We start from the raw sequence: 9,727 nt of genomic DNA, 5'->3' as shown, positions 1-9,727 counted from the left end.
AAAACCTAAGAGAAATGTTCACTAAAACAAGCCAGAGAAGGGGGAACACTTCCTGGAGTCTGGGGAAGGATGCACAGTTAATTCCTTGCGGGTGTGTTTGTTCAGTCATTCTGGAAGAAAGGTGTAAAATTGTCAGTGCCCTTTGAGCGAGAGTTCCACAGGGGCTGTATCATGAGGAGGTACTGCCAGCAGTAAGACACTCGCACGAAATGGTTCATAGCAATATTCATGAGGTTTAAAGTAGATTTTGTGTAGTCTTTACGTTATTTAGATTTTTGCCCTATGCCCCCCCCCAACTCTTTGTAGCAAAGAATTCTTTGAAAAAGAAAGAAAATTCTCAAACTCAGTTGTTTTATTTTAAACCTTCATGTTCTGTATAATGTTTTACATCTGTGGACTTCTTGCACTTCTACAAAGGAGGAGAGGAGAGGTCTTCATGTCACTTCTTTGGGGCCAAAGTTTTTCTTTATAAAAGTTTTACTGCATTTGTTTCCAATTTTTGTGATGATTATTTCCATTACACTGTGATGATCACTGTGTTTATTATTTTCCTGGTTCTGCGTCATTTTTCATCAGTTCACGTAACGTCTTCTATACTTCTCTGTTTCCATCACGATGTTTGTCGTTTCTTATAGCACAAAAATATTCTATTCACGTACCACAATTTGTTCAGCCATTCTGTAGCTGATGGGCGTCCACTTTGTTTCTAGTTCTTTACTACCACAAAAGTACTACTATAAATCATTTAGTGGTCATGGGATCTTTTCATCAGTGACCTATGTGCTTCATAGGGAATCTCTGGGTCATAATGACTTAATTTGTGAAATTCTTGCTTTCCAGAATAAGTTGTCCTAATTTACAGTTCCCTACATCAGTGCGCTTGTCTTTTCACAACCTCTCTAATAATGGCTATTCCTCTCTTTTATCATCTTGGCCAGTTGGCTTCAAGTGAAACTTGAAGGATTTTTTCATTTTCTTATTGGTGTATTTCCTTATTAGTGATTTGGAGCATTTTTTTCATATGGTTGTTAATAGTTTGTAATTCACATCCTTTAATCACTTATCTATTGGGAATGACTGATATTATATATTTCTGTTGTCTCTGTCTTGGATATTAAATCCTAATCAAAGGTAACAAAAAGTTTTCCATTTGACCACTTCCTTTTTGGCCCTAGAGGCATTAATTTTGTTTGTGCAGCTTTTTGTAGTAACGAAGAATTGAAAACAAAGTGAGTGCCCATGGATTGGGGAATAGCGAAACAAATGTGGCATATGAATGTAATAGAGTTACGGTATTACTGTTACAGTGATGTAACAGAATGTGCACTGATATATGTTGGATATAGACAGGCATGATAAGATCTACATGAACTGACACAGTGAATGAAGTGAACAGAACGAGAAAAACCACGAAGTAAATGAAATCCAAATTGAAAGTTGCAAAATTAAAAAGAACAAATGTGGTTTTAAAGAGATGTAAGAAGATGCCCCTGCCCCTTTGCAGAGGTCAGGGTACTACAAGTGTTGTACATAGCAGATCTTTTTGATCTTTTTTGATGTATTGATTACTTACGCTGATTTTCCCCCTTTTTTGTATTTAAAAAACTGATATGGGAGGGGATGGCAGAGGGATCTCTTGAGGGATCTTCAAGAAAATTATGGTTATTAAAAGTTTTATTTGTGCAGAACCTTCTCAGTTTCATGTAATAAATTTATCTATTTTTTTCTTTTGTAATTGTCTCTGTCCCTTTTTTGGCTAAGAATACTTCCCCTAGCTATAGCTGCTAAAGCTAATAAGATCATCTTCTCTGCCAAATTTTTTATGGAATGATCCTTAATATTCAGGTTATATACATTTAGAATTTGGGGAATATGGTGTAAAATGTTGGTTGAAGCCTGATTGCTGCCAGACTGTTTCCCATTTTTCCCAGTAGTTCTTACCACATGGGGAGTTCTTTCCTAGGTAATTTGTGTTTTCAGCTTTATTGGACTCTGGATTCTTGAGAAGAGACATGAAAGAGGTCACATAACAGACCACATATGATGAACGGTTAATGTTATTACCATACTCTCCAAGAGCACAGTGATACTGTTATGGTTCGTCTTCGTTTTCAACCAGATTTCTTTTCTGGGAATATACTTTACAAGGGAGCTTTATGGGAAGTCTTTGTTGTGCCAAGACAAAAAGGGGATAATGATGGGGACTGCTAGGCCACGTTTCACGTTTGTGGTTAACTGTTTGTTAACAGGAAGGAAGGAAGGATGTGTGCTTTAGTCTTTAACACAAACCAACGTTGTCCTTTGCATTCGACCTGGGCTTTGTTTAAAGTTGTCTCTAGTTACATTATTATAGTTGGCATGCGTGTTGGTTGTTTGGCTCTGGTATCTTTACTCTGGCAGCACCTTTTTGTCACATGTGCAGACCCTGTTTAGCAGCCGGGGCAGCTGTGACACAACCTTTTATTCCTTTTCTATCAAGCATGGTGCTTTGTTGAGTGCCTCTGCGAATGCAGAGCCATGCTCCTCAACTAGGCAGCATGGCTTAGCCTTTGGGGAACTAGCTGAATCTTCTCAAGATCAGGGGCTAGAGCCACAGGTCTCAAACCTGAACTAGCAGATAAGCAGCTTGGCAGTGCTGAGAGTACCAAAGGCCCTCCTTGACTGTGCTAGGCTGCCCTTCCCGTTGTACCAGTACATATTCACGTGGCTCCAGATTTAGTCACCATTTTCCTCTCCAAAATAGCCCTACTCATACACCTGTGACATTTCACACCCCTCCTCAATAAGCTCCCATAGCTTGCTCTTGCCTCTAGGATAAAATTCAAATTCTGGCTGTACTTTACCTTACCAGACTTATTAGATATTACTTTACCTAATCTAGTATTGTAGCCCAGTGGCCTACTGGTTGTTCCCCATACACAACATTCCATCTTTGTCTCTGCCTTTCCATAGGCTGCCCCACATGCCTGGAATGCACTCTCTCCTCTCCCTACCTTGCCAAATCCCTGTCTTTCTTCAAAGGTCCATTCACTTGCCATCTTCACTTCTACTTTGTGTATCTTGTATTTACTTTTCTCTTTATGTCTTTAATACTTGGCTTCATGGGAGTTGCTTAATTCTGTTCAATTAATGAATCAGTGTAGAATGAGATCAGCAGAGTGATGAGGGTGGGATGTATCAATTTCAGAATCATAGAAATAGGAACAGCTAGGTGGCACAGTGGATAGAGCACAGAGCTTGGAATCAGGAAGACTCATCTTCATGAGTTCAAATCTGACCTCACACACCTGTGTGACCCTGGGCAAGTCATTTAACTCTGTCTCAATTTCCTCATTTGTAAAATGAGCTGGAGAAGGTAATGGCAAATCCCTCCAGGATCTCTGCCAAGAAAAACCCAAATGGGCTTGTGAAGTGTTGGACATGATTGAAAACAACTGAACAACAACATAGAGTAAAGGAAAGGAAGCTCAGGAGAGAGTCCTGAGGAAAACATCCATACAAATGGTATATAATGAAAAGGAGTAGTCAAGAGAACCATCCAATTGATTTACATTTTTAGTTGTCAACATCCACTTCCATAAGCTTTTGAGTCTTAAATTTTCTCTGCCTCCCTTAACTCCCCCCTCCCCAAAACTGTTTAATTAACATTTATTTAGCACCCACTGTCTGCCAGGTACAGTGCTAAGTGCTGTGGATACAAAAAGAAACAAAAGACGACCCCTCAAGGAGCTTATAATCTAATGGAGGAGACTTGTGCAAACCAATATATACAAAGCAAGCTATAGACAAGATAAATAGGAAATAACAGAAGGAAGGCACTAGAATTAAGAGAGGTTGGGGAAGGCTTCTTATAAAAGACAGGATTGTAGTTAGGACTTAAAAGGAAGCCAGGGAAGTCAGTAGTCAGAGTTGAGGGAAAGCATTCCAGGCATGGAGGACAGCCAGAGAAAATTGAGTATCTTGTCTGTGGGACAGTCAGGAAGCCAGCGTCACTGGATCAGAGTAGTACGGAGAGTAAGATGTAAGAAGACTGACTGATTAGAAAGGCAGGCAGGAGGAGGCTAGGTTAGGAAGGGCCTTGAATGCCAAACAGGGCACATTGTATTTGATTCCAGAGGTAACAGGGAGACAACAGAGTTTTTTGAGTGGTAGAAGTAACATAATCAGATGTGTGCTTTAGGAAAATCACTTCAGTAGCTGAGTGAAGGATGGATTGGAGCAGGGAGAGATTTGAGGCAGGCAGACCCGCCAGCAGCTATTACAATAGTCTGGGCATGAGATGAATGAGGGTCTTGCACCAGGATGATGGAAAAGTCAAGGAGAGAAGGAGGTGTATTAAAGATTTCTTGGGAAGGTGAAATTGGCATCAGTTTGGAAATTGGAGGAGGGGAGGAAGTGAGAGAGCCAGGGAGGACAGTCATCAGGAGAGGTCAAGAAGGATGAGGACTGAGGAAAGGCCACTAGACTTAGCAATTTAGACATCTATGGTGACCTTGGAGAAAAAGCAATTTCACACTGAATGCTGGGTCTAGAAGCTAGATTATGAGGGTTGGAGAACAGAGTAGGAGGTAAAAATAGGGTATCAACAAAGGTCTTAGATAACTATCATTTTGACAGTTATCTGGCCATCACTGACAGTGGTATGTATTCTTAATAAAGACCACATTGCCAAGACCCTTACTATAGGGGCTTCTACAGGTGAGGGTTGAGGGCATTAGATGCTGCCAAGACTGTTGTTGAGAAGTAGGAATACAGACCCTTAGCTAACTAGGTTAGCTAGCTAGGGTTCATCATAGTGTAGCAAGATACTAGATTGGAGCTCAAAGCATCTGGGTTCAAATCCTGACTGCTACCTCTGAGCACATCACCCTGGGCCTCAGTTTCCTTAGATGTAAAATGAGAGAATTGAACTACATGTTCTCTAAGGTCCTTTCCCAGCTCAAAAATCTTACCATCCTATAAACCAAACCAAGACAAAAACCAGTTAATGTTTATTTGAAGATCTAGCCTAGTATTACACCATGTCTCAGTTTTACACCTTTCCATGTACTGGGGAGCTCAAAATGTGCTATGCCAGCTGAAATAGCCTACCAGAGCCTAAGGCAAGTAGCAATGGACTCTCCTAACACCAGTAGCACAAAACGTTTGCAGTAAATCTGGTTGCAAAACATGATTCAAAGCATCCAAATAGGCCTCAGATGCATCCTCTCCATTCAAATATCAAATTTGCCGAATACTTGTTTAATGGGGTAGTGATGATGTGTGGCAGTTTAAATGGATTGCATCTAACTAGAGGCCTGAAGGTGGTACAATAAAAAATGTTAGACTTGGAGCCAGGAACACATGCAACTGAATTCTGCCTCACATGCACTGAGTGATCCCCTTAACTCTCTGCTTCACCCTTACAGTTGGGGAGAATGACAGTCCCTCCCTCAGAGGGTTGTGTAGACCAGTGAGATAAATTAACATAAGGTGCTTTGCAGGCCCTAAAGTACAGCATAAAAATTAGCTGGTTTTAACTCAACCAGGACACTTCCCCACCTCAATCTGCCCCTCCTGTGTCTGGTATTTTGGTGCCTCCCAACTCCCATGCTTAGAACGAATTCCCACCTCATCCCTGCTTGTTAAAATCTGTTTCTTTTGATGACCGGTTCAAGTGTCATCTCAGCATAAATGTCATCTGTCAAATGACTCCATATCAGAAACAGATGGGATTTTCTTCAGTGGAAACATTAAAAAAGATGCCTTCCTATCTGCTTTGCTGCTATGCCCTAAGAAGCATGGAATTACCATGGGACACCAGTGAAGCCTCCCTATGGGTTATCTCCCCCATTAGAAGGGGAGGTCCTTGAGAGCAGAGACTATCCTTTTTTTTTCTCTGTAGCCTTAGCACTTAGCATCGTGCTTTGCATATATTAAGTGCTTAATGCTCATTCATTCATTCAATCCTGGTACCACTTTTTTCCCAGTTACCCAGATTCAAACCTTAACTGTCTCTTCCCTCACATCTAATTGCTTGCCAAGCCCTGTCAAGTCTACCTCTTACATCCATCCCCTCCTTCCCACCATCAATATATTACCACTCTATTCTAGATCTTCTCTTCTTACCTGGACTATTAAAATAGCCTCCTCCCACCCAATTAGTAACATTTATTTATACTTAGTATAAACTCAGAAGCACTTCCTAATTTACTATCTTCCTCAGTGAACAAAGAAAAATTGTAGCAAAAGAAAAATTTGAATAAAACCCCACGGATAAAGTGACCACAACTGACAGTAATGCGCCATTCTACACCCAGATGCATCTTACAACACATGAATTTCAAATGAACGTGATCTAATAGCCTTTTAACTGTCTTGCCTCCTTCTGGTCCACTATGTCTCCATTGTCACTCAATCTTTTTCATGAACCCCTCTGAAAATGGCAGCTCTATACTCAAAAACCTGGCTTGGTTTTCCATACAAACTATCTGTCTTAGGATCTGAGCCCTCACTCTGCCTCTAACCTACATTTCCTGATCTTTACTTTCCAGCTCAACCAGGGCACTCCCCCATTTCATCCTGCCCCTCCTTCATCCAGTACAGTTGGGGAACCCTTGGCCTTGAGGCCACATGTGGTCCTCTAGATCCTTAAACTTGCCTTTTGACTGAATCCAAATTTTACAGAACAAAAGGCCAGTGATTAAGTGAGATTTTGGAGGCTGCTTTTTGTCTGTTTCTTGTTTGTTTTCTTCTGGAGAGATCCTGCTAATACAAACACTGAGTCCTATCCCCTTCTTTTACAGAGGAGGAAAATGAGACACAGATTAGTTAAGAGGTTGTCACAGGCTTCCTGGACAGCACCAAGAGTGGGGGTTGTGGAGTGTGATAGGAATAATACCTCCTTCCCATAGGCTAGGCTAGTTTCTTCCTGAAAAGGCATGAAAGTTGTCCTTGAGATTTAATTGGCTCAGAGAACTAAGGCCTCAATTGTTGACACAGTTTCCTAGGATATAAATGCATTTGTTTCCTTAAGTACTTATATGGGAACTGGAGATCCCTTTTATCCATATCTGTGAAAACATAGATATTAACTATCTTTGGAGATTTAAGAGGCAGGGTAGTGTGTAGTGGATTGAGCATAGGAATCAGTCAGGAAAACCTGGATTTGAATCCTGTTTTAGATGGTAGGAAAACTATATCACCTGGAGGCAGGGGAAACAGGGAGGGAAGAGGTATTTATTAAGTGCCTGCTATGTTCCAGGCACTGTGTTAAGTGCTTCACAAATATCTCATTTGTTCATCATTTTACAGTTGAGGAATTTTTTGTTTTTTGTTATTCTGTCATGTCTGACTCTTTGTGACTCCATTTGGGGTTTTCTTGGCAGAGAAACTGGAGTGGTTTGCCATTTCCTTAAGCAGCTCATTATACAGATGGGGAAACTGAGGCAAACAGGCTTAAGTAACTTGCCCAGGGTCATATAGCTAGTTTCTGAGGCCAGATTTGAACTCAGGAAGGTGACTCTTCCCAACTCTAGGGCTGGCACGCTTTGCACTATGGCACCACCTAGTTGCCTTCTATGCACTTTGATTGACTCTTCTCCTTCACTGGCCACAGGCTGTGGCTATTGACAAGGACCTCAAAAATGGGGTCTCTTGGGCCGCTGGTGACCCAGGCAAGCAGCAACAGGTAAAATAGACATCATCAGGGTATCTTCTCACAGGCATCAAGGTTGTCAAGTCCTGCTGTAATTGTTTGTCCTTTGTTTTGGAGGAGGACTAGTGACATCACGGGGTGATGTCCTGACTTGTATTGGATTTAAGCAAGTCAGAGTTAAGTAGTCATCTGTCTCACTCTCTCTTTGAGTCATTGAAGTCCAGTGGCAGGAAAAAAGTCAAGATGACTGGTGATAGACTGCAATGCAACGGATGACCTTGGTGTCTTCAGTGTCTGACCAAATTCTTAACCCTTCACAGTGCCTGCTTCAGCTGCCTTCATGGTCATTGGAAAAATTGTTCTCATCCTCCCATCTGCTGGGGAAAATCTTCACATACTTGGGGTAGACATCCTCCTAACTCACTGACAGGTTTGAGGCCCGCTGGTTCTCCTCAACCTGGTTTAGTCCCTCTTCTGAGATGGTTTTGCAGGGGTGTGGTTGCTGTACATGCTGTAGCTTCTTGGAACCACAGGTGGTAAGAGGTGGTGAGAGATGAGTGAGAGATGGAGAGGTGGACACCAAAGAGGGAGGAACAGCCCTGAAAAGGGTTCAGCAAGCCCTCACACCAGAGCTGCCAGTCCTGAACATCCCATATACCCCTATGGTAAATTAGAACTTTGTTCAGTGCATTTGAAGAACCACACATCTGTTCTGGAGAATAAGCATCCTCCCTGAGGTGGTTTATGCCATTTGAGACAACTGTTCAAGAAGTCCAATTCCTTCTAAGAGTTCTTCTTATAATTGACAGCAGATTATTTGATTTGGTTCAATTAAGCAAGAATTTGTTATACACCTGCTGTTTGTTGGACTCCATGCTAGGTGCTGGAGATGGGAAGACAAAAATAGAAAAGTCCCTGCCCTCATGGACCTGACATTCTACTGAAAGGAAAGTGCTTTGTAAGCCTTAAAGCATTATATCCATCTGTTAACTGTTCTATGGTAGAGAGCATGGGGATATTAGATATGAGAGGGGGAAGGGAGCTTAGAGACTTAGTCCTTTTATTGATAAGTGAAGAGATGATTCCCTATAAGGCCCTTCCCTCATAAGTAAATGGCTCCTTCTTGACATCAACCCCACCCAACTGCTGAGAGTTTGGACCCTGATGTCAGTGGGGATCAGTGCCTGTCCATTGCCTTGTCCCCACCATAGATTCCTGTAGAAGGGAATCCTTGTGAGTCTGGGGTGACTGTCTCTTAGCAAAGTGTCCTGTGTAGCGTTCACACAAGTAACATGGAGAAGCTGGTCCTCAGTTCCCTCTTTTGTACAGAGAATGGGTTTCACTAGCTGGTCACTGAGGTTCCTTCCAGGTCTGGATTCTCAATCATATGAAACCAAGGTTGAGACAGGTTAAGTGATTTGTCTAAGGTCCCACAGCTGGGAAGGGGCAGAGCAACAATTTGGATCCAGGTCTGACTTCAGAGTGTACTTTCTACTGCATTCTACTGCCTTGCATTCAAAAACATTCATTTCTTTCCTTTTCAAATATTTTTTTATTGTTTCCTGGGTTACTTAAAATTCAGGGTTTTCATCTCTTGGAAGGATAATACCAAATCTGCCGCAAATAGACAAATACAAATGTGCTTGATTGGTAGGAGAATAGCATGAGCAAAATAGCATGATCTAGGGCTAAAGTCTTTTTTCTTTTTTTGATTCACCATGAGACTGCTTGTACTCCAGAAAGTGCTGAACCCTGATGTGGGAAAATGTAAACTAGGTCACCATTTCCTGGAGTGGATTTGGATGCAGCCATCTGATTGATAATCAGAGCATGGCAAAGAGGTCTTGATATCCCAGTTGGGGAGTGAGTTTCATGAGTCATAGCTGGAATAACCTGTAGTCTTGTAGTGTGTCAGTGGGTTCTGCCTGATTTTGAATTCCTTTCTGCCAAACAATGTGTTAGCAGAGCTCTTTGGGCTACAACTAAACCTATGCTAAATGACTTGATACCAAATGTGGTTCTAGACATCGTCACAAAACTGATGAGGTTCAGAAACATCATAGGTGCGTAATAAATACTTACAGAATTAAA

The sequence above is a fragment of the Notamacropus eugenii genome, chromosome 1 (assembly GCF_028372415.1).
Source record: "Notamacropus eugenii isolate mMacEug1 chromosome 1, mMacEug1.pri_v2, whole genome shotgun sequence".
NCBI lineage: Eukaryota > Metazoa > Chordata > Mammalia > Diprotodontia > Macropodidae > Notamacropus > Notamacropus eugenii.
The sequence above is the reverse complement of the archived record's forward strand: the minus strand, read 5'-3'. Positions refer to the sequence as shown.